The 27,324-nt window shown below is 36.8% G+C and overlaps 1 protein-coding gene across 1 annotated transcript in view; it reads left to right on the top strand.

Annotated features, from left to right (window-relative positions):
• Window positions 1-27,324, top strand: part of LOC100330501 (RALY RNA binding protein like) — a 490,398-nt gene that overhangs the window by 99,614 nt on the left and 363,460 nt on the right. The window contains exon 6 of the mRNA XM_073940982.1: window positions 9,449-9,578. The gene's annotated coding sequence lies outside the window, so the exon portion shown is untranslated. The remainder of the gene's footprint in view (window positions 1-9,448; window positions 9,579-27,324) is intronic.

The raw sequence follows: 27,324 nt of genomic DNA, 5'->3' as shown, positions 1-27,324 counted from the left end.
ATGGAAATACACTGTAAAAATGTCAATTAGTAGTTGTACGAATCATATGATTTACAGGAGTTTTCTATTTATTTAAACTTTTCTTATCAAACTTTGAGCTCTGCTACAGCTTTCAATGTTAAACATTTAAAGTGGCTTTTATTGATATATGTATTAATTAACCTTGCCGTCCAAGGCTGCATTTATTTGATGGAGAAAAAAATATTATTGTGCAATTATAATATGCTGATTTAGTCCTAAAGAAACTAGTTATACTATTATTATAAATATTGAAAACAGTTGTGCTGCTTTTCTTAATTTTTTTTTTCAATATAATTTCTTGTAATTTTTTAATAGTTATTTTTTATTTAACTATTTATTTGTTTAACGTTTATTTTCATTTTCTATTCAATTTGTTTTTCCTACATTTTGTTTAGTGGTAAATATTTTATTTAGATGTTTATTTTGTTTAACTTTTATTCGCTGCAATTTGTTTTTGTAAATTATTAATGTATTTATTCAATGCAATTTCTTTAATGGTAAATATCTATTTATTTATTTAGTTTTGTCATCAATATTTTTTTCTATGATTTGTTTAATGAGAAATATTTTAGTTATTTATTTAACTTTCATTTTCATTTTTTTTCCGGGTATTTCTTTCCTGCAATTTGTTTAATGGTAAACATTTTATTTATTTATTTATTAAATCTTTATTTTCTGGATTGTTTTTCAATATTTTTTTCCTGCAATTTGTTTAATGGTAAATATATATATATATATATATATATATATATATATATATATATATATATATATATATATATATATATATATATATATATATATATATATATATATTGTTTGTTTGTTGAACTTTTATTTTCTCTTTCTTTTTCAAATAATTTTTTCCAGCAATTTGTTTAATAGTAAGTATTTATTTAATTAATTAATTATTTTTTTATTAAACCTTTATTTTTTGGATTTTTTTTTCACTATATTTTTATGCAATTTGTTTAATGGTAAATATTTTATTAATTTATTTATTAAACCTCTATTTTCTGGATTGTTTTTCAATATATTTTTTTTCCTGCAATTTATTTAATGGTAAATAATTTATTTATTTATTTATTTTTTTATCTATTCTTAATTTTTTTATTTGTCTGTTTGTTGAACTTTTATTTTCTCTTTCTTTTTCAACATTTTTTCCTGCAATTTGTTTAATGGTAAGTATTTATTTATTTAATTAGTTATTTATTTATTAAACCTTTATTTTTTGGATTTTTTTTCAATACATTTTTTCCAGCAATTTGTTTAATAGTAAATACTTTATGCATGGATGTATTTATGTATGTATTTATTTATTTATTTATTTAATCAAACTTTTTATATTTGTGAAGATTTTTGACTTTGTGTATTTTATATTATTTATTTAAAAACAACTTCATATTTTGAAAACAGTCTTTTTCACTTCATTATTTATAGAATAGTTAATTTTACAGGCCTAGTTTTCATTTATTTGAAGCGTGAAAGGTGTTTTTTACCTTGCATTTTGTGATTTCCCCAGCAAATACAGGCACTGTGCGGCAGCTCAAAGTTTGACATCCACATTAAACGAAGCAGGATGATGAAAGGACATAAAAAAAAGAGTATTTGATTCATGTCTGAATTTACTGGCCGATGCCCTGTAGTGTTTCTCAGGTACCAGACTAGAAAGTGACTCGAGTAACATTTGTATCCGAAAGTGTCAAATCCTATTTAAAGTGTGAAATCCCATTTCTCGGGCAGGAAGGGAGTTTTGGGTGTTATTTTTAAATGTTTCATGAAAGATCTTGATCTCGGCATGAACGCCACTCAGACATTTCCGTAGGGGGAAATCTTTTAGACTTTTATATCACAGTGGACCAGACTCATAAAACACGTGTTCATACTTATATAACACTGCTTCAGCCTTTTGAGAATTTACAGTGCATAATAGCTTTCTTGACTATTATTTTATTTTTACATTATAGGCAGTATTGATTATAGTAAAAGTGGCAAAAGTGTTTCACAGGCAGATTCAGGTTTCGGTAAGGGGTGTTCATAAAACATTTATATTTATAAGGGCATCATGAATATATTTCTGATCAATTTTTCAGTGAAACACACTGTATTTGTCATTAAAATGTGTCATTACTCTGTCAAATAATTTGTACGAGTGCCATTAATATTTAATGACATTTTAATGACAAATTCAGCATGTACCACTGTTGAGGTAAAAAAAAAATAAAAATCAACAAAAACATCAATGAAGTTGTTATAAAATTTATGACATTTATAATGGCTTAATGATAATCATGTTCATGACAGTTTTATGACAAGTTTTGTTGTCTTGCTATTAGGGCTGTGCAATTCATTTTGATTTCAATTTTGCCTTCTAACGATTATAAGAAAACATTGATCGAGATGATGATTATTGCATCATATACCGCCCCTATCCAGTTGTACACATTTGTTGCTCTGCAAAGCTCAATTCCACATGAAAATGACTGAAAGCATGTAACTTTTGCAGCACGGGATGCACATCATTCACTGCACAATACAAATACACATTAAAGTGAAACCATAAATCAGAACCAGTTTTGGCCTAATCTTGGATGTCTATTAGATTTTCACTGATAGCCCAAATTTAGCCTTGTTTTGGCCAAGATGACTGTTTCAACGTCTATTTGACATCTGTTAGACATCCTTTAAAAACAAACAAAAAAAAAGCTTGGTGAGATGTATCGCAAGTATTGCTGCAAATTTTGAAAAACAGATGCTATAAAATCAGTAATTTTAGATACCGAGAACTTCCCCGAACCTCCCAAAAAAAAGTGTAAACAAAGGGGAAATGCTTTGCTATAGTCAATTTACTTTTCAGTAAATATCTTGATAATACCATATACCGTGAAATAATCACAACAACAAAATCTGATACTGTCAGAAGCCTAGATTGGAAACACTCGTGGGTGAGTAAATGATGACTGAGTTTCATTTTTGGGTGAATATCTCTTTAAATACTCCTGGGAGATTACAGAGAAAAACATTTTGCACTGACGAATGGCTCTTCTCTGTTCTGGCATTGCTGTATCCATGCATCACTGGAGTTTCGATGTTGAAGTGGACTTGGAATTATTCATTTAAGAGGACAAAAACACGGACTCGCGAGTTGTAACTGTTGAGATTCTTCATCCAGTCGCTCAGTCACAGGCGCTGAGCAAATATCAGTGCCCGGCTGACTGAATTCATCATGTTTCAATTGGTAGTCAGGAGGCTTCCTGTCATAGTGATTTGTTAAAAGCAGCTCCTGCAAGAATGAGCGGATGCTTGAGAAAATCAGAGCGTGAGCCCGAAATTGCACGCCCATAAGCTAGACGCTATCGGCACAATCTTTGTTATCATTCAACACCTCTGTTTTATATTATTTTAAAAAGGGTACTGTTTGTTCTGAGCTGGGAAAATCAGACGGTGGCGCTTCTTCACATTTATTAGGACGTGATAGATCTTTTCTTCCTTGTTCTTGGAGGAAACTTTTGCTTGTAGTTTGATTTAAAGTCGAGTAAAGGAAGTCCCACACAAGTTGATTTATCAGTCCTGGTGCCGTGATAGATGTGGAGATGTAACGCTGGGATTCTGGGATGTGAGTTTCTGATTTGCAAACAGCTGATTTGTTTGAGTCGTTGTTCAAAAGGTTTCCCAGAAGTCCTTGTGCTGCTTTTTAACACCGCTTTTTTTTTTGTTTTGTTAAAAATGAACACACAAAACTAGTAACAGTGGATATAATTGATGTAGAAACATTGGATTAAACATGCCATTTTAACAACCTGAAGTAGTATGTGTAGTAAAGTATTTTTATTTATTTATTTATTTATTTTTTGTTATTTTAGTATCATTGAGAGAATATTGTATTCTTATTAATAGTTTGAATTAGTTTTGTCTTTAATTTTCATTTTTATTCAAGTTTTATCATTTTCTTTTGTTTTAAGTGTAGAGATTTTATTAATTTTTATTTGTTTATTTAAAATTTTTATATAATAAAACATCAAGTTCATATAAAAGGCCAGATATATAATATTGGCAACAAGTTGGAATGAATTAAGCTTCTAGGTTTAGTTAACGATGTTTTATTTATATATTTTTTTGTTCATATTTCAAAATTATTACCTTGTTTTTTTTCCAACACATACTTCAGTATATACTCCAATCTTTAGAAAATGTAGAAAATATATATTTTGTAGTATACTCACAACAGTTTGTTTCCAGCTGAGATATATTTACAGATATATATTCAATTCAATTCAATTTATTTATAAACACTTTAAAACAACACAATTGAACAAAATGCTGACAACAAGGAGTAAAACAAACTTTAAAGTACAAATAAATAAACGTAAAATGTCAACATAAAAGCCAAATTGAACATGTGAGTTTTAAGAAGAGATTTAAAACAGTAATAGAAGAGGCTTGTCTAATATACAATGGCAACTCATTCCACAATTTTGGTGCATCCACAGCAAAAGCCCGACGCTCTTCAGTCTCTCCTCAGCTATCCAGCTCCTTTCTCTCTGCCCAATTTATTTTCAGGTTTTGCTGGTCCTGAAGCATGGAAAAAGGTTGATTTGTTTCGCTAATCAAGAAGTGAAACTTGTTTTATGTACACATCCAGAACACCATTATACACAGACTGATGTTTTTCAAGTGTTTATTTCTTTAATTTTGATGATTTTGGTGACAACTAATGAAACCCCCAAATTCCTAGGAACCTCAGAAAAATAGAATACTGTGAAATGGTTCAGTATTAAAGAGCCCATATTATACATGAAATAGGGTCATATCTTGGTTGTAAGGGTCTCCAACAACAGTCTAATATGCACGCAAGGTCAAAAAACACTTTCATGGTCTCATAATCTGCATTTATTTTTACCTAATTATCCCAGCGACTCCCGTATGAATCGTCCAGTGATTCATTTGTTCCCAAACCGAAATCAAAAAATTCAGTCGATTAACTATTTTATTAAGCAAAAACTCCAAAAACTGTCGAGGAGATATCCAAGCTTGTCTCACTCTGCTCTTTTCACAGACACAAGCACACACACACACACACACACATTGCCATCGTCCGCGCACACAAACACAAAAACACACACAGACCTCCGGGCGACAACACGCGTGCGCATACACACAAACACACACACATACCTCCGGACGACAGCGCACGCACACACACACTACCCTCATCCACGGAGCTCCGTAAACAAAGCAGCACGCGTCGCGTGACTTTGCACGTGATAAGAGAATATCGCCAGTTAGCCTGATACAGTACACGCGGTTACAAGTAACAAATTACAACTAAATACATTTGCAAGCTAGAGTTAACGAGGCAACAACTTTAATCGCACGTACTTACACTTGAGAAATGGAGAAAGAAACCCATCCTGACGTCCATCAGTAAGTTAACTTACTCTTTACTGATCCTCCTTTAACAAACGCCGATGATGTATTCTTTGTAGCATGTAGTTTGCAGAAGTTTCCAGTAGTTTCCAACTGCTTGGCTATAATGCTGAGGTTTTATCTTTGGGTAGAGGCTCGATAATATCCATCTGCAGTGTGACTGCAATCGACCGGCATGTTTGTGTGCATGTGTTTGTGGGTGTGTGTGTGTGTGTCTGCGTTACTGCGTCAAAGGGCGGGGCCTCAGGTTTGAAATCTCCCGGGTTTGCGCGTGCACGTGAATAACTTGGTTTCGTTCGTATGTCATGGCGAAACACCTAATGACTCGGTATCAAGGCGACTCGTTTGAAGCACTATGAGTCGACTCTTTTTTTATAGATGAATCAACCGTTTTAAACACTGTACTCTTACAGATTTAAGCCTTAGCTGGGTACTTTACTTCACTTAGAGCTGGGTTACACACTACATGGAGGGGAATTTTCAAAAACCCATAATATGGGCTCTTTAAAGACATGCTCTAATCAACTCAAAACACCTCCAAAGACCCTTACATGGTCTCTTAGTTTAGTTCTGTAGGCTACACAATCATAGGGTAGACGGCTGATTTGACAGTTGTCCAAAATACGACCACTGACACCTTGCACAAGGAGGGAGGGCAAGACACAAAAGGTTCACAGAGTTCTGTGTCCAAGCACATTATCAGAGAGGCGAAGGGAAGGAAAAGATGTGGTAGAAAAAAAGTGTACAAGCAATAGGGAGAGAATTGTGAAACAAAACCCATTAAAAAATGTGGGGGAGATTCACAAAGAGTGGACTGCAGCTGGAGTCAGTGCTTCAAAAACCACTTCGCACAGATTTATGCAAGAAATGGGTTTCAGCTGTTGTGTTCCTTGTGTCAGGAATTAAAGACTGAACTGCTGCTGAGTGCTACAAGGTTATGTTCTCTGATGAAGGTAAATTTTGCATGTCCTTTGGAAATCAGTATCTCAGAGTCTGTAGGAAGAGAAGAGACACACGCAAACCACATTGCCTATACACTCCATTTGAAAATTGATTCCCGACAGTATAATAAATAATGAAATTCCAAAGTAAGATCTTTGTTGAGATTGTTAATTGATTAATTGTCACTCGCATCACAGACTTACTCACAAAGTGATTTCAAAGTGTGTTGGCAAACCAGTTTGACCGAATCATTCTGAAGATTAATTTTTTAATACAGAGATTCACTATAGCTTGGTTAAAAGGCTGTTAAAGTTATAATAGAGAAGTTCATGCTAAAAACCGTTATGTGTCAGTGCATCTGATGAAACTCAGTAATAGCCTTTAGACGTGTCAAATACTATCATCAATTCAAAAGCAGAATGCAGAAAGCTTAATGTTTGAGTTTCATAAACTAAAATCAGTCATTTGAAAAGCCAATTTAATCACTCCAAAATATTCTCTTATGCCTTCTAAGCATGAACTTACCAAAATTATTCGTGAGTTGTAGTTTTTGCTATTACTCTCTCTTAACTAAACTTTAATTAGAATTGCAACTTTTTAGAGTGTTGGAGTCTCATTTGTTTTTGTATTGATGCATTCAAGAAGAGTTTTTGCTCCATGTATGGCAATTACTGTCAGCCATGTGTTGTTTGCTATTAAAGAAATGGTCGCAAGCCAAATTAAAAAGTTATACTTGATGAAAATGCAGTGGTTATGAATACAGAGTGAAACAGGGAAAAGAGCGTTTTTAACAAGTAAAGTGAATCGCCTTTGTTAAGCTGATAACCTGTCAGTCATTGTGAATGTGAGAGCAGAATTAATTCTGCTTCTGAATGGGAAGCAGTTCAATGAAGGAAATTTATGAGGTCACAGCATAAAAATGCCTGATTTACGCTTTTGTCTCCTTTCATTTCAGTAATTCATCCATAAAATGTAATGGCAGCCTTTGAAGTTTTATGCTCACTTTATTGGTGACCACTTAAAGATGTCAGTTTTTATTTTTTTAAACCGACAGTTCTGGGAAAACAGAAGCGATTCTAGCCAATTAGACATATCTCACTGATTCCTCAGACACAGAGGGTCGAAACTGGTCACAGTTTTACCTGCCAGAAATAGCAGCGTTTCCACTTTGAAGTGATTCAGCGATCATTATGTTCTGAACACAAATCCAACATTTTTCAGGATTTCATTTGAAAGTTTTGCCTTAAATGTATAAAACATGCCTTGTTATAAACTGTAGATGTGGATACAAAAGGTACACCCTTTCAACTGGTTGTTAACAAGGACATAAACCAGTCATGTGGAAAGATTTAGACAAGATGATGCGAATGACGCTGAAACCGAGCATCAAAAGTGGGGAAGAAAGTGATTTATGTGACTATGAAAAATGGCATGGTTGTTAGTGCCTGTCAGGCTGGTCTGAGTATGTCAGAATCAACTGATCCACAGGGATTTTCACACACACAATCATCTCTAGAGTTTACTTAGAATGGGCAGAAACAGTCAAAATATCCAATGAGAAATGTCTTGTGTATATCAAAGGCTAGAGATGAATAGACCGGTTCAAGCTGATAGAAAGGACATTGGGCCCTATCATACACCCGGCGCAGTGTGGCGCAAGGCGTGGCGCAGTAGTCTTTTGGTAGTTTCAGCTTGGCGCAGGAGTCGTTTTGAGGCGTTGCGCTACGCTGTTTAAATAGCTAATGCATTAGCGCTCATATGTGCGCCCATAGGCGTTCTGGTCTAAAAAGGAAGGCGTTCTGAGGCGCACGGCTGGCGCGTTGCTATTTTGAGAATCTATAATAGATTTTTCATTAGACCAAAACTAACCCGGTCTAAACTCCGGCGCAGAGTTGCGCCTCGCTTACGCACTGCTTAATACGCACAAGAGAGCAACAGGCAAATATCTTTACATATGAAAAATGTAAATATTAAGGATATACATAGGATATAATAGGAATAGATATAGAATATAAAGGATTAAAATATTACAAAACATATTATTTTCTAGCCTACATAAATATGAAAAACCACTGCTTTTATGTCTTCTTCCTCTCGGGAGGCTTTTTCAGTTCATTCATAACAATTTGCTTTTGTATAATGTTATTATTATTAGCAGTATTATTTATTATATCCATATTTATATTTGTTTTATTAAAAACAAGCTTAGATTTGCCCACCTGTCAGGTTTTAGACCATATGGGGCACAGTGTTTTAGGATATAACTCAGGTTTTTGAGCACATTTTGCTATTATTATTCATTTATTCGTTTGCTGGAAATTAGAACTGAATTTAGAAATAGTTTTGAAACTAATATTTGCGCTTAACAAACAAAGGTATTTATTTATAGACTAATTGATGTCTGTGCGTAAAGGTTTCCCTATCCAAGAGCGAATGTGAAAGTGATCCATATCTCTCATTCTCACGCAGTAGATGCTCTGTTTAACAGTTTTCTGTTAAAACACTGTTAACTGTTTGCTTGTGAAATGCTTATTTTTTCCACTCTTGGCGCGACGCAGCTGACTCTTAAAGGGAATGGGAGATGAGACTCCAATTGGTTTATTCTCAAAACACACCTATAAGTCATTAAGAAAATAAACTCAACCCTTTTAGAACATGCGCCGCAGCGCAAGGCAGATTTCCCGTCCTTAAATTAGCAAAAACGCGTCCTGACATGCCCTGAAAGCGTTTGCGCCCTGCGTTTTGCGCTCTGTGCATGGACCGTCAAAATAGAGCCCATTGTAACCCAAAATACTAAAGTCTGTAGGGAAGCATATCTGCATGTTAAGCTGCTTTGACACAATCTACATTGTAAAAGCGCTATAGAAATAAGCATGAATTGAATTGGATTGAATTTCTGGATGAACATTAATACTTAAAGCAGATGAGTTAAAGAAGCAGTGGGCAATACCTTTACCTTTACATTTCATTTACTTGATTATTTATGTTTTAATTAACTTTCTTTAAAAGCATAATTCACCCCAAAAACTCACTATTTACTCACATTTAATGTGTTTAGGTGCCTTTTGAGCTTTGCCAGGGATTCTGAAGTCTGAATGGGATTGGGGAGATTTTTCCACTTGTGAGGAACAGTAAACGAAAAGGTTTGGGAAAGTGATAGAAGACTGGAAAAAAGATTGCCTGATTCAGTAAGTCAGATTTTTCTGCTTTTCCTCCAATAGTTATTCAAAGTAGGGCTGGGCTGTTAAATGATATTATATCGAATTGCGATAAACTTAATATCAATAATATTAATTATAACAATGATAAGCCCTGCACTTTACTCTATAATGATATTGGAGCCAATGACACAGCAAAAATGAGCAACAGTGGACATTGAAAAGTGTGTTGATATTAGAGATGCACTGAATGTTCGGCCACCGGAAATTTATTGCCCAAAAATATGTTATGCCATTTAATGGACCCTTTAATTTTTGTGTGGCTTCAGTCATTGTTGGGGTACTCTTTTTAATCTTGTACGCATTAACAGCTTATATCAATACATGTATGTTGTTATGTTATGTCAATATGCAAAATAATTATTACGATAGCATTTTTGCCATATCTCCCAGTCCAAGTTCAAAGTAATTGGATGTATTAGAGGTAACTTCAAAAGCTGTCTTTTCAAAAGGTTGTAGTTATTAATATGTACAGCCACTGATTTACACCTTCAATGTAACAATATATACCTTTTTAGACCCAAAAGGTACCACTTTTGTACCTCTATTTTCAATGCATTTTCAAAATTTGTTGTAAACAACAACAAATCTTGGATCCATCCTGCTTTATATCAGTGGTTCAGACTGCTGGTCATGCAGTGGTGAGATATTCTTGGCCCATTTTGAGATTTTTAGTACCAATTGAGCATTTTGTTGACCATGTCCATTCTTTTATGAGCACAGTGCATCCATCCAGTGATAACACGCTATGTCACAAAGCTCAAATCATCTCAAATTGGTTTCTTAAACATGGCAGATCTAGTTCCAAACCAGTCCAGTGGTCTAATGGGAGATTCACTCCATAAAGGTGAAAAATCTGCAGCAACTCTCATGTCAATGTGGACCACAATCTCTGTTTTCAGCACACCAGTGAAGAATTAAGGCAGTTCTGAAGGACACAAAATAAAAATAAAAAATCCTTAATTTTTGTAACCTGTTAACCAGCACCATGATGCTGTATATAACAAAGTAAAGCTGTAAGGGTCACTCACATATCATACGGGAAGCACTTCTCACAAAACAGATGCTTTACAAACATAAACACTTTTGTATAAATATTCATTACTAACCTTTCTATGAACATGATTTGATTATAACTGCATATCAATAACAGATCAATGTAAATAAAGCCTACTGTAACGTCCGCAATGATATAAAATAAATAAATAAGTGCAACATATATGAACACTCCAGACCCTTACAGTCTCCGATATGTTACCACTTACAGAAAAACTACACACAGCATACATTTAGTCCTTATTTGGTTTCAAACACAACACGCAACATATAGTTCACAGTAAGAGCAAACCTCTCATCTGTGTCTTTAATCTTCAGCAGCACATGTAAGCTCTGTTAAAAAGTATTTGCTTCATTCTGAGTTCATAATAGTCTAAAAGGGGATGATAATAGTTAAACATGGAGGTTTGTTCATGTTTTAGGTTGGTGATAGAATCATTCACTCCTTTGTTTTTTTTGGAGTTCTCCTTAGTTTTTTTTTGCACTTCACTCTTGCGTTTGTCCATTTCTGAAAGGAATGGTGTCATGACTGTCCGTGACCACCTGAGGGCGTTGTAGTTCAACAGACACTGAGTATGAACTACAGCGCATAAAAACTACAAGTCCATACACTGATCCGCCATCACAGCTGTGTCTGTTTACCGTTGATTTCCTGGACTATTTATACAACCATTCCACCTCTGTTTGTTACTTCGTCGTTCTGTCTTGTTAGCGTGATCAAAACAGGAACAAAAACGGGAACAAAAGGGTGTGGATCCAAGTGCAGGTTTATTTACAATTGTGCAGCAAACAGAAAAACAAGGTGTCCGGTGTTCAAAAATAACAAAGTAACAAATAAACAGCAAAATAAGAAACTATGACAGAAACAGGATCAGGAACAAGACTAAGGCAACAACAAACTCGATATTCAAGACTTACTAGATACTGATGACAAGATAGACAAACGACGAAGTCACAAACAGAGGTGGAATGGTTGTACAAATAGTCCAGGAAATCAACGGTAAACAGACACAGCTGTGATGGCGGATCAGTGTACGTGGACCGGGTGTAATGTGCGTGGTATGTATGGACTTGTAGTTTTTGGGCGCTGTAGTTCATACTCAGTGTCTGTTGAACTACAGCGCCCTCAGGTGGTCACTGACAGTCATGACAAACGGATGTCAGAAGCGCTTCAATAATCACGAGCACGTTATTATACACAGCTCAAGAAGTTCAATATATCAAAAATAGACACACGTACAGCAAACAATTTCCCTGGAGAACGGCTTTGTAAAACAAAAACAGGACACTGCAGGTTTTGTTCTTTTTGGCTTTGTGGCTGTATATCAAGACAACAAAAAGGTTTGTTTGAGCTTGGGTCATCCATAGCTCGTTATTATATGCATTTAGTATTACAATGTGATGTCTCGGCTGTGTATTTAAAATTGGCGGTTTCTTTGTTTTCATTCTCCTGCTTGTGTATGCATGAGTGATGTTTCTCTGTTAACCAATGGCGTTCAGCTGCGTGTCTAGCTCCACCTTTTGGTACCTTTTGCCATGCTAGGTACCCTTTTTCAAAGGGTACCCATAAAGTGGTACGATGAGGCTTTTAGGTACCTTTTGACAGTGGAAAAGCACACTGAACCACACTGTACCTTACCACTCAGTGGAAAAGGGCCAATATTGCATCATGGTAATAACAAATCACAAATGCATCACAAGAGTGGGCGTGGCCAGCAGAGCAGGGGAAAAAAAGGGGAGCAAACAAATGTTGTCAGTTAGCTCACAAAATGACACACAAACCATGAGGATATGCATGATTTTATAGTTTAGAATGATAAAATGCAGACAAATAAACAGTAATTTAATGCCCTGCTACATTTGTTATTCGTAATTTCATATACACATATCCACAAATTGTTATATCATTATAAAGATAATCATGTTTATATAAACACTATAAATGAGGAGGACTTCTCTCCTCCTGAATCTACACATCTGAATGTAGGCACAGTGGATAGTAGTGCAGCAGGTCTCTTGCCCTGTCTATTTCCACCATTAACCCTGCCGGTAATCTGAAGGATTTTAAACATGGGTGAACACAGCAGCACAGAGTGATGTGTCTGAATGGTAACAAACTCAACTGATAAAAGACAAAGTTCACCATTCTGTAATTCTCATACTGGTCTCTTGACAAAAATGCTTGCTGCAAACCAACCGCTTTTCTGTATCGGCCCTGACAGTATTGCGGGAAAAACATACAACAAACCTGTGGATCATGTAAACAAGCACATACAACCCCTGCATTAGACGCGGTCTCACCCAGTCATTGGGTCTCACAGCTTGGCCGGTCTGCTTTGCCTTCGGAAAGCATTTGCTCTCATGAATAATGAATAATTAAGAAGCAGGGTCTTCTCATAGGATAAGAAAACTCCGCTATAAACAATAATGAAAAACTAGCAGATTTACATCATGTCACCGATCTTGATCCCACCCCAAAAATTATTTTACTCCCAGAAGATGAAATTAGCTGACAAAATCTCAAAATTATCCAGTTTTCCCCACAATTAAAGCTGACGGGTGCTAACGTTGTCTTAACTGATGCTCAACACACACAAATTGATAAAACAAAAAAAAGTACTCCAGGCAGTCTTGAACCTTTAAATCCCGGTTATTTTTAAAAGGTAGGAGTCCCCTGAACAATATCCAATAGAGCACATTTAGCCCAAAGACACAATAATATTAAAATATAGATAACTATTCTTTTGTTTACATCATAAATTGTTAGGTATATCTAATGTTAACATCATATACATTGTAACTTACACACAAAAAACAACATATTGGTAGTAAAAAGCAGCACGGTTTTATAGCTTACAGTGTTACAAACAGAATGAGTCCACCCACTGAATAAAAAGTTGAAGTTATGCTGAACATAGCTACTGAAGATCCTAAAAAAGCTGTCGTTTGTACGCTAAGCTATAAGCCAGATACTTTTGGCTTTTTGTAACAACATGATTGGAGTATTTAGTCAATGAGTGCATGATTCTAGCCATATACATGACGTTTATTCACCTGTTGGACAAGCTTTTAAGTTTATGTTAAGATTTTGAGCTCCAGATATATAGTCTGAAGACTTTTAAACCATGTCTGATGTTTTATGTTTATCACAATCTGACGCAAACATACAAACACATTCCCCTGAAGGGTAAAGTGGCGCTTTTTGAAGCGGATTTGGGTGTGGACTAAAAACAAAGGATGCCAGACTTCATTCTAGTACGCACACACATACACACCTGCAGACAAATCTTTCCAGATGGAGGGATTTCTGACCGGTGGGATGAAATTAATTAGGGAGACGGGGAGAAATAAGCTGATCTTGTTGGCTCTGGGATTTGGCTTTGGACAACAGGGTGTAATTGTTCAAGGTGCGCAGCTTTGGCTCCTGATGTGTGCTGGACAGGTGTGGGAGAGATAAGGCTCACGTCTCGTGGTGTGGAGGGCGAGAAATAAATCCGCAGGATGAATTTAGGGTCTTAAAGTCAGTGGCAGCAGGGCGAAACCTGCGTCATATCAGAGCCACAAAGACCCAGAATCTGGTGACCGAAAGAGCCAGGCTGATATTTGATTGTGTGTTTCACAATTCATCTGCTGTAAGTGCGTTATATATAAAAAAGAACAGCTTATCTAGTGTCATCAGCAGAACAGCTGAAGTGAAAGATCAAGAAATAAGATTTTCAGCCACAAACCGAAGATTGAATTCACATGTAAATATATATACTTTTAAATTTCTGAATTGATAATTTGTAAGATAATTGAGAACAAGTTTTGAAATCAGAATTTGCTGCTGTTTGTTTAGCCTATGCTATAAAAATGGGTACATTTTTACCTGATAAACCCAAATAATCTAACAGATACATCTAAACAAACAGTTTCATATCAGGCAGTGCTGCTGATCTGACGAATTTGAGCTCCCAGCGTTCATTTCAGCATGAATAAATGATGTGGTTTCTGTAATAGGATTTTTTTTTTTCGGTTTGCAGACGCATTTATAATGCTGTTATTGTTTTTGTCAACACTGGTGGTTATTTGTTGTGTGGTGATGCTTGTTTGTTGATTTGAGGTCTGGGTGTGCATGTAGAAGTTGGATTTTTATATTTGTGTGCTTTGCAAATTGTTATACTATTTTGATGCAAACTGTGTAGACTTGACAGCATTAACGGCTTATGTAATTAAAATCTTAATGGTCTTGTTGGCTTCAGAACTGTTATATTACTGTGGAACAAGACTGTTTGAGTGTCCTGATTTTGCAATAACTCTTGTGCATCCTTTTGGATATTTTTGACTTTTTATTTTATTTTGCACAATCATTTTTGGCTGTGTTAATGCAAACAGCATAAATCTTAGCAAAAAGGTGTGCTTTTATTAAACTGTAAATATTTCGCAACCATTTCCTTGCATAAATCTATTTTATACTCAGTACAAAAATAGTTACACTCCTGAAAAAATGTGCCAATTGACACGCATTAAAGCTGCAATATTTCATGCTGTGCCATTTAAGCATAAATTCATGCAACAGTATTTCTTTTGGGTGGCAAATATGTTTTTGGAATCTGATGCTGCCTAAAAGAATTATAAAAATGCATCAAATTTATTTCTGCTTCTGAACCTCGACTTGTCCTAAACTAATAATTATAATATACTTACCGGACACTTTATTAGGTACATCTGTCCAACTGCTCGTTAACGCAAAATTTCTAATCAGCCAATCACATGGCAGCAACTCAATGCATTTAGCATGTAGACATGGTCAAGACGATCTGCTGCAGTTCAAACCGAGCATCAGAATGGGGTAGAAAAGTGATTTAAGTGACTTTGAATGTGACATAATTGTTGGTGCCAGACGAGCTGGTCTGAGTATTTCAGAAACTGCTGATCTACCCGGATGTACACGCACAACCATCACTCCTTTAGTGTTATTATATTTTCTTTGCACACTTTGGGCCCTTAAAGTACCAATTGAGCATCGTGTCAATGGCACAGCCTACCAGAGTATTGTTGCTGATCATGTCCATCCCTTTATGACCACAGTGTACCCATCTTCTTATGGTTACTTCCAGCAGTATAACATGCCATGTAATAAAGTGTGAATCATATCAGACTGGTGCCTTGAACACAACAATGAGTTCACTGTACTCAAATGGCCTCCACAGTCACCAGAACTCAATCCAATAGAGCACCTTTGGGATGTGGTGGAACAGGAGATTCGCATCATGAATGTGCAGCCGACAAATCTGCAGCAACTGCGTGATGCTATCATGTTAATATGGACCAAAATCTATAAGGAACATTTCCAGTACCTTGCTGAATATTTGCCATGAAGGATTAAGGCAGTTCTGAAGGCAAAAGGGGTCCAACCCAGTACTAGTAAGGTATACCTAATAAAGTGTCCGGTGAGTGTATATAATAATGCAAAAAAAAAAATAAAAATCTGCTTAGACTTTATTATATGAAAAATAACATAAATAAGTTCATTCTTGTAAGCTATCACCAGGTCTGATCTGTGTTTTTCATTTTTTAACATTGACCTTTTTGTCCTCTTTGAATCTGAGTAACTTTAAATCGTATTTAATATGAATCAAGTACTTTTGCTGAATCCATAAATAAGGTAAAACAATCTTGATGCATAACAATAGTTTACAGTTCATTTTGTGGTTGTAAGCCTCTGTTTAGTCTGTTGTTGCCTCCAGCTTTGCTCAAATGGATGTATCATCATACAGATAAAATGATTTGGTCCCACTGTGTTACACATTTATGTTACTTGGTGCATGCATTACATGGCAGAGCTGCTCTGCCAAAATCTACACGCACTCCATTTTTAGGAAAGAATGGCACTGCATGCATCAAACTGTTACCGTATATATAACTGGTAATAAGCCTGTGTATATGTAGATAAAATAATTTGGTCCCACATACTCCCTGCATGAATTACGTGACAGAGCTGCTCTAGTATCTGCATGCACCACTGTTTTAGGCAGGAATGGCACTATAGATGATTGAAACTAATAGTTAACATTTTTCAGTTTATTACCTTTAACAGGAAATGTTGATATATAATTTAGATATTTTCTCTCCGTCTCTCTCTCTCTTTTTTCTGCTGTTGTCATTGTCTGCCGGACAATCGTATCGGTTTTCATTATGCTCTCCGTTATGATTTTGATGATTTCACACAGAGGCATGAGGAAGTCTGTCCATCTGCTTGAAAGTCAACAGGCGCAAACAGTTGAAATGAGGCAATTTTGAACAAATGGAAGTGCTATTAAAGTTGAATTCTCATCTTTAATAGAAAAGTAAAAAAAGAAGAGGAACACACAGCGGGTTGCACTCAAGTGTGAAATAATTCCCATTTTCGGTGGAAAAAAAGCAGAAAAACGGAAAAGTTTGCTCTTAGAAAATGGTAAAATATATATAGGTATAAGGAGGGTTAAAGGGGCACAAAATGATTGTTTGATGAAGTGGGATCATATAACATTAGCAAGTAATGAATTAATTAGCTTTTTGTCTGCAGTGTATTTCATTATTTTTTCTATACATCATCAGATAAAAAAAGATTTATTTACGCTCACATAATGATTATTTTATGTTGAAATCCACCTCTATGTTGTGTAAAAGGTGACAGTTGTAGTATTCTAAGTTCTTAAATAGGTTTTTACGCATAATAAGTGTATTTTTTCCTTGTGAATATTAGAAGTGAAAAAGAATGACTGTCAAACATTAACATTTTTTGCTAAAGACACCCACTGCAATGTCATTCAGTGTAGCAAATCAGGCATACTTTGAACAAGTATCATTTGTTGACATTACAAGAATTTATTCATTATCTTTATACTTCACTGTCCTTCAACCAATAGGTTTTACTCGTTTGTCAGTTAAATGTTTTCAGTCTATTAAAATGAGATCAAATGTAGTTTAATGACTTATTTCTATATAAATATGAAGAAGCGAAGTCAGAAGAAGTGTTGTTAAATTTTTTCGTAAGTGTAAATGTTATTACTTAAGGTAACACTTTATTTTGATGGTCCATTTGAGTATTAGTAGACTGTCCACTTAATATCTGTTGATACTGGTCTTTCAACAGACATTTAACTGACTATAAGAAACTTTGTACTACACTACTATCAATTTACACTAATCCTAACCCCAACCTAACAGTCTACTAGTAATCTAATGAAAATTGGTTAGCATGTAGATGCAATGAAGCTTAAATTCAACAAATGGACCATCAAAATAAAGTGTGATCTTGCTTAATGACAATGTAACATTATTTCTGGACACTGTTAACATAGGGCTTCCTTTTGGCAGAGTATAGTTTTAACTGACATTCATGGATTTAACTACGTATTGCGGTGCCTATAAAAGGTTTGCCAAAGTAGTCCTGAGCCCATGTGGTGATGAATGATGCTTCTTGATGCGGTGCCACCTGAGGGATCGGAGATCACAGTAGTTCAGTAGGCTTGCGCCCTTGTCCTTTATGCACAGAAATTCCTCCAATACTTGAACCTTTTATTTGTGTTATGCACTATTGAAGGTGAAATATCCAAATGTCTTCCTATCTTTTTTTGAGGAGCATTGTTTTTTTTAACATTTTAATATTTTTCTCATGTATTTTTTGGCAAACTGGCCAATCCTTGGTGCAGATCAGCTGAGTGGATGCGCGCGTACTGAAGAGCAGTGTTATCGCGCGCGTACTGATCAGCTGTGTTGTCGCGCGCGTACTCAAGAGCTGTGTTGTCGCGCGCCTACTGAAGCGCGGGACCGAAGGTGTGCCGCGTCGTGGGGGCACTTTTGATCATTTTGGAAGCGCACTTTCTATCCAAGACTAAAAATGGCATGTGCACTGCACAGGTTGAGCCCTATGTGTGCACGTGCCTGCCCTCACCTAAAAAAAAGTCGCATATATGTATAAATAAAACACGCCCACCCCACTCCAGTCACATCAGTCTGTACCAGTCTGTATGTACCTATAATATATATAAGATGCAGGCTGTAGCTAGGTAGGTGGCAGGCTGCAGATAGGTAGCTAAGTGGCAGGCAGGGGCGGGAACAGCTTACCTTGGTTCTGGCCGGCGCAAGTTCCCTCCTAAAACTTCCCGCCCGTCACAGCGTCTAACAAAGGGGCGGGGTGCGTGGTGACGTCACCGGCATCCCCGCCCCTTTGTTTACACGGCGGGGAATGCCAGTGACCGCTGTGTACGGATAGAATCAGCGGAGCGGGGAGCGCTCTCTCTCCCCGCTCCGCTGATTCTGTCAGTGTATAGCGGTCGGCGCGGGCCACAAAATATTGCACTGAGGGCCTCAAATGGCCCGCGGGCCGCGAGTTTGAGACCCCTGCACTAGACCTTTCTTGGATTTGCTGCTCAAATCATACATAAATCAAACAATTACCTGTTGTCATCTCCTGCTTCAAGTCACATCATTATTTAACCAATTTACCTGATTACAAACCCAAACTGCTCCTGTTTCAGACTGTGTTACAGTTCTGAATGACAGGAAAGGATCTATATTTACTAATGAAATAAAGTTGACCTGACAAAACATGATCTATTTTGTGTTTGTATTTTCTGCAATGGAACACAAGTCAAAGTAAATTTGGATTTTTTTATTTTTATTTTCGTGTTCTGTACTGTCTCAACCTTTTCTGATTTGGGGTTGTATATAAAATCTGTATATTTTGTCTATAAACTGTATGTATATTGCAGTGTTATGCTACCTTTTTAAAAAAGTTTTGTTCAGCGGTCGGTCAGCAGTGGTGAAAATGCCTCCTATCTGACCTTAAATCGTTCCAGCCATGATGTGTTTTTCAAACTCTCTCCTACTATTTTCCAGAAGAAATAACCAATGCAATGTCATTTTTTGTGCCGCCGTCCTAGAAATGGCATCTAATGGTGCTTCTCATTCAGACGGATTTGATTCGTCTTTACAGGTCAGACATCTGACCTCAAATGCTGTCGGTCATTTTCAAGTATAAAGTGGGAGTTTTATACGCTTGCCTCCATCCTACTTGCTGATTTACTTCTTCGTGACCCTAGTAGGCGAAGCTGCCAATAAGTCGTCACTGATGGGAACATGTAGGTGTAATGCTAAAATGCTCCGATTAAGCTGTTTTAAATGTTCCTAAATTTGTTTTGAAGTCTCTTATTATAGATTTACAAAAAAAAGTTGTCTTTCTCTCATGGTTGCATAAGCTCTATTCTCTCAGTGTCTGAAAGGATGCAGCCTATCTAGTGATTAACAGTTTTATTGATTCTTATTCAGAATACAGAATAGAATACAGTACAGAATCAAGTTTGACCCTGTTAATAAGCCCGAAACCGGCTACACTCTCATTCACACACATACACTATGGACAATTTAGCTTACCCAATTCACTTACATTTCAGACTTTTGGGGGAAACCAGAGCAGGAAACCTACATGAACACGGAGAGAACATGCAAACTCCACACAGAAATGCCAACTGACCCAGCCGAGGCTCGAACCGTTGACCTTCTTGCTGTGTGGCGATTGTGCTACCCACTCCACCTTGTGACGCCACCGGTGAGATTTTATTCTAAATAAAACTCCTAATTCACCTGCAAAAAGCGAGCACCTTTCATTTAGAGCATTTAATTTATGCCATTTGATGCCATTCAAATGCTCAAATCATTTAAAGACTTGATTTAATTACCCCTAGAAGTCATATTCTTTGCTTTTCAAAGTGGATTGTTTTAGATGAAGGCTTTGGGAGAGCGTTATGTGCTTTGATATCCTGAATCGAGGCTTTTTCTCATATTCAACCTGTGATGCGTTCCTCATTATATAAAAAAACAATTTGGCTTTAGTGTGCAGAACAGCTTCCAGAGCGCTCACAGAAATGTCATTTAGTCACACCTCACTGACAATATAGAGCATTTCTGCTGTAAAATCTTCTAATTATCTGCTTTTGTCAGCAGGGGTGCAGAAACTATTAGAAAATGTGTGTGGGGGGCAGAAATCATATTTTTTATGACTGCCTTCAAAGTAATGAACATCCTGAAAAAAATATGATTTTAGTTGGAATATAAAAGCGGTGTTGCGTGTGTGCAGATGCAATGCGAGTTAATCACAATTCCCTCAGGTCATGTGATCTTTATTTGAAGCCTGTCCATAAGCAAAAGCCAAGGCCCGCAGGACGTCTCAATGGTGATCAGACTGCTGGATGTGTGTGTGTGTGTGTTTGTGTGTGTGTGTGTGTGTGTGTGTGTGTGTGTGTGTGTCTGTCTGTGTCTCTGATTGTTTGTCTGGGAGTGAAGCTATTAGACAATGACTACACATTTTATGAGCTCATTCCTGCCCATACTAAACACACATTCCTGGACGCTCTGCGAAGGATGGTGGGGAGTTCACCCTCAGCAAGCACAGAAGCATGAATGTAGATTGTAATGTGTGATGATTCATATTATGTAAGGCTTGGATTTTTTATTAAGTAGCAGTATTATGTCTGATATGATATTTGTGTGTGTGCCTTTCTCACATTGCAGATTTCTCCACAATATAGCGTAGCAAATTTAGACTCTTTGGGCACATTTTTTGGATTCTTATGAGGAAAATAGCTCAAATTACACTGAATGAATATTTTGAAAATGCAGAGTTTTTCCTGTAAGCGCTGGTTTAGGATCAGGGTTGGGGTAGGGGGATGGAATATGGAGTGCATACAGTGTAAAAATCAGCACGTCTATGGGAAGTCCTCATAAAAATAGCTTAACATGTGCGTGTGTTCATTTTTTTTTCTAAAATGACATTACATTAGCTGTTATATATATATATATATATATATATATATATATATATATATATATATATATATATATATATATATATATATATATATATATACTCTTTATTAGGTACACCTGTCCAACTGCTCATTAACACAAATTTCTAATTAGCCAATTGAAGACATTGCAGCAACTCAATGCATTTATGCATGTTGTAATGTTCAAGACGATCTGCTGCAGTTCAAACCGAGCATTAGAATTCGGAAGAAAGGTGATTTAAGTGACTTTGATCGTGGCATGGTTGTTGGTGCCAGACAGGCTGGTCTGAGTATTTCAGAAACTGCTAATCTACTGGGATTTTCACATACAACCATCTAGGGTTTACAGAGAATGGTCTGAAATAGGAAAATATCTAGCGAGCGGCAGTTCTGTGGACGCAAACGCCTTGTTGATGCCAGAGGTAAAAGGAGAATGGCCAGACTGGTTCGAGCTGATAGAAAGGCAACCATAACTAAAATAACCACTCGCTACAACAGAGGTATGCAACCTTGAGGCGGATAAGCTACAGCAGCAGAAGACCACACCGGGTGTCACTGCTGTAAGCTAAGAACAGGAAACCGAGGCTAAAATTTGCATAGGCTCACCAAAATCTGACAATAGAAGATTGTAAAATGTTGCCTGGTCTGATGAGTCTCGATTTCTGCTGCGACATTCGGATGGTAGTCAGAATTTTGCGTCAACAACATGAAAGCATGGATCCATCCTGCCTTGAATCAACGGTTCAGGCTAATGGTGGTGTAATGTTGTGGGAGATATTTTCTTGGCACACTTTGGGCCCATTAGGACCAATTGAGCATTGTCAACGCCACAGCCTACCTGAGTATTGTTGCTGACCATGTCCATCTTTTTATAACCACAGTGTACCCATCTCCTTATAGCTACTTCCAGCAGGATAACATGCCATGTCATAAAACATGAATCGTCTCCGACTGGTTTTTTGAACATAAAAATAAGTTCAGTGTACTCAAATGGCCTTCACGGTCATCAGATCTCAATACAATATAGCACCTCCGGGATGATTGGCATCATGGATGTGCAGCCAACAATTGCTATTATGATGCTATCATGTTAATATGGACCAAATTCTCTGATGAATATTTCCAGTACCTTGTTGAATCCATGCCAGGAAAGATTAAGGCAGTTCTGAAGGCAAAAGAGGGTCCAACTTGGTACTAGTAAGGCTTACCTGTGTGTTTGGAAAGATACTGGGTCAGTTTAGGTTTAATGCTGATCTTATATGAGATATTGAGTCTTTAAAATAGAGAGCATGTGCACTTCAAGGCTTCATCAGAATGAGTCTTCAGATCCGCCACAGCAGCGTTGATCATCACCTCCACCTGGGACCAGCGGCTCTGATCACCATGGAGATTGATGGATGTGTGGGTGGTGCGATCAGTTTAGCTGAAGACACAAACAGGTGGTTTAACATCCTGCTTTACTGGAGGAACTGTGCCTGACACTGTACTTACAGCCTGTTCCAGCTCTGAATCAAGCATGAAATCTCACACAAATAGGATCATACGTAATTAGATATTTAAGGAGCACTGAGATCACTGAAACAGTCATCTAGTGGTTTAGAGCCTGGCCTTCTTCAGATGAGGAGAATATAACTGACACCGCTTGTGTGTTAGTCAGAATCATGCTTTCCAGGAGGATTATGTATGAGGAGATATGTTTGTCTGAGGTTTGATATGTTTTATCACCCAATGCTTTTATCTGGTTTTAAAGCTTTGTCAGGTCATGTGATTTCAGTGAATTGAGAACCTCAACATTAATCTCCAAAAGAACACACTTTTCATTTAGAGCATTTGATTAATGGCACTTTGTGACAATGAAATATTAAAATCATATACAGAAAAACATAGCAAATTTGGACACTGATGGAATTAAGAGTTACTGTAAATTTTAATTGTGATTTGTCGAAATAATATCTCAAACAACTCTCCAATAAAAAATATCTTTAAGTGTTAAGAGTAGGGATGTAACGGTATAAGAATTTCACGGTACGGTAATACCTCGGTATGAATGGCACGGTACAGTATTTATTGAATAATTTACAGGAAAAACAATACTAATGAAAAGACTCGAAAAAAGTGCCAAAAGTGTTTATTTACCTTAGCACTGAACATATCAATGACATACAAATAAGCCATCTATCTGTAAGTTTCGAAACAGGAACTTCAATGTTTTATTTTTAATAACAAAAAACTATTAAACCATACATAAAAAAATTGTTTCAATTTAGTATTGTTGAAAACTCATCACATTCAACATTTTATCACTCACTTACTTAGATAGAGATGGGTTTTTTAAGGAAAATTATAATATAACTATAATCTGGTAAAAGCTGGGATCTCTGGGCATGTCCCCTGCAACAGAAAAAAAACCCTCTCATTTGGGACTGAGGTTTCTGGGACAGAGAGATATGATTTACCCAAGGTTGACAGCAGTGGGTAACTTTGTGCATTGCCTTTCCACCACTTGAGAGGACAGGCCATGAGTGAGATAGAGGTCTCTTTGCGGTACAAGTCAATGTCTGCATTAATCTAACAAGTGTGCTGTGTTGTGCAGTCCCCATGACTGTTTTTAGTCGTATTCCCCGACTTATATTTCACCACAGTCTGGCAGTGCCTGCATATTGTTTTTTTCTTTGTCTGTCACCTTTTCTCCTTTTTCGTATCTTTTTAGAAAGAAACTGAAATGCTTCCACACATCCAATTTAAAACCCGCTTTAGGTTCGATCACTTCCAGCTCTTTTTCTTCCCCGCTACTACAACAACACACTCCATTTCCGCATTACTGGATCTGTAGTGACAAAAGACCGCAAAGGATGATGGCCACGCCTAGGCTGATGGGAACTGTAGTTCCCGCTATCTTCCGTTCGCTTCATTCGCCTGAGCAAACTTTTCTCAGAAATATAGTTTTATTGAGTCATGCGCGTACGGTAATATTGAAAAAAATTACTATTGCGGTATGACGGTATTTACAATATTGTTACATCCCTAGTTAAGAGCAAATTATTTGTACTTTATCAATTGTATTTTTCACTATGTACTCAAATGTTGTTCCTCTCAAAAATTCAATTAAATTCATCTTTATTTCTATAGCGCTTTTACAATGTCGATTGTGTCAAAGCAGCTTAACGTAGAAGTTGTAGTAAATTGAAACTGTGTCAGTCCACTTTTCAGAGCTGAAGTTCAGTTTACTTTAGTTCAGTGTGGTTTAATTTTCACTGCTGAAAGTCCAAACACAGAAGAGAAAATCTCTCGATGCGCAGCTTTACAAGTCCCAAACCAAGCAAGCCAGTGGCGACAGTAGTGAGGAACAAAACTTCGTCAGTTGACGAAAGTGAAGGAAAAAACCTCTAGAAAAACCAGGCTGAGTTGGGCATGACCATTTCCCCCCTGGCCAAATATCTTGTGCAGAGCTGCAGTCTAGATGCTGTAGGCTGGAGGACACTGAACGTCAGTCATGGATAAGCTGCAGTTGTGGGTAGGTCACTTGCAGGTGTTCAGCTGGTCTACGGGATCAATGCGGAGACAAATATGAATAACCATGAAAAACACATAATTATTTCTAAAAAAAAAAAAAGTCTGGTGCATTAAGACAGGAGAAGTGTGTCCTGCAGATGGTTTGTGAGGCCTATTCACCTACATGGACCTTATTCATACATCATACTGTATTGTGAGTAAGCTTTATTAAAAAGATAGATTTTTAATCTAGTTTTAAAGTGTGTCTGAACCTCGGACATTATCAGGAAGGCTATTCCAGAGTTTAGGAGCCATAAATGAGAAGGCTCGACCTCCTTTAGTGGACTTTGCTATTGTGAATTCCACCAGAAACCCTGTGTTTTGAGATCTTAAAGAGCGAGTTGGATTATAGGGAGATAGAAGGTTGGTTAGATAAACAGGGGCTAGATTATTTAAAGCTTTTTAGGTAAGAAGCAATACAGAGCTAATCAGGCAGCCGGTGTAAGGAGGATAACTTTGGGGTGATATAATCATATTTTCTAGATCTGGCAAGAACTCTGGCAGCGGCATTTTGTACTAGCTCAAGTTTGTCAATAGAGGATGCTGGTCAACCAGCAAACAAAGCATTACAGTAATCTAGCCTAGAAGTCATAAAAGAATAGCTTTTCTGCATCTGGGATGGATAGCATACTTCGTAATATATTTCTCTAATGAAAGAAAAATCATACACCAAAAATTGAATTGATTACTTGGTTGAGCTGTGAAAAAATCCCTTAAACTAGTCTGTTGTCTATATATTATTTACATTTTTTAATAACTTTTACTCATGTACATGATGAAATTAAGGATAATTTCTCTGTCTTTAAAGGCAAGATGCTTTTTTGTGCAATGAGTAGCAACTTTGCCTGTTCTTCATACAAATATACCAAACGATTTTGAAATAGATCATTTCAATTGTATGAATTAAATTGATAATGCTTGGTAACGTTTTTTTAACACTTGGTCCCCATTTATTTGTGTTTCATAGAAGAGAGCAGCACTTTTACAATGCTAAAAATCTCTATTTTTATTCTAAACAAGAAACGCATACTCCAAATGACAGGAGGTGGCATAAATAATGACCGAATACTGCTTTTTATGGCTGTGAAATCAGATTAATGCGGTTAAAGTTAGTGCATAGGTCAATCTCTCCTTTTATTGTTTGATATACTGCCTTCCTCAGCCCCTTTGAGAAAGTCCTAATCAAATTTGGGATCTTCGCCGAATGACTGAAGTGACCCAGGAGTCTAATTCTGGAGATCCTGACATTTCCAGCTGGACCGAATCCATCAGCGCTTGTGGGGTAATACGTAGTTGGTGAAATGAGTGTCACCTATAACGTGTCTCCAGGTCTTTGTTGAAGTGAATTTCCATTTCACCTCTCATAGATGGTAATAAGTCCCAGTCTGAATAGAGATGTGCGTTGTTCTGCTCATCGGGCGTCCATTCCATCGGGAAATAACCCAGCGTTTCTCCCACTGGTAGTAGAGTTTTCAATTTCCTCAGCTTATAGAGATGTATTGGCCAATGAGTGCTCCTTCGTCCCCTGTTGAGCCCCTGCCAGCCTCTAATGTGGACTCTCCTTCAAACTGTCATGCTTATACCTGCGCGATAGCACTGAAACTAATGATTGTATTAGCATAAGTGCTGGTACAGGAGGTCAGCAGTTAAAGCGTGTAAAGACGTCGGAAGCATGAGGAAAACTCTATGCTAATATAGACAAATACACGGCCGCCGCTTGTCAAGACTCCCGTTTATCACAATATGTATCACCGAGAGAAACATTCCATATGCTTTCTCCATTTGGCGCCTGGCTTGCAAAAAAAAAAAGTTAATTTTAGACTTTGCTACACACGATAAATCTTTGTTATTGTAGCCGAAACGTGAGGCATCGGAGTCAAATTGGATTTGTGGGGAAATGGAGGGGTTTGATAAAACCATGATAATTCCCGCATTGATCGTCGCACTGTCAGTTATAATCCAATTAAAACAGATCGCCTGGATCTAACCTGGTCTCGCAGACACAGCCAGTGTGTCCGCAGCACTCCGCCTCTTCTTTCTTTCTCTGTAATTAAGGATTAAAGGAAAACTCTAATGAGGAGAAAAGGCAGAGAAGGCAGCGGTTGGACACACAACAGCTCAGTGCATAGAGAGCTCATTTAAAGAGTTCAGAACAAGAAAAATATGGCACAATGAATATTCTGACTTTAGTTGGTCCTTGCTGTATTGATAAAATGAGCTCTTGACTGACACTTTTCATGTGTTTACTTGGTTGGTTTGATTTAGATTAGGGCTGCAAGATATTGGACAAATCTGAC

Source organism: Danio rerio, chromosome 24 (genome assembly GCF_049306965.1).
Source record: "Danio rerio strain Tuebingen ecotype United States chromosome 24, GRCz12tu, whole genome shotgun sequence".
NCBI lineage: Eukaryota > Metazoa > Chordata > Actinopteri > Cypriniformes > Danionidae > Danio > Danio rerio.
The sequence above is the reverse complement of the archived record's forward strand: the minus strand, read 5'-3'. Positions and strand labels throughout refer to the sequence as shown.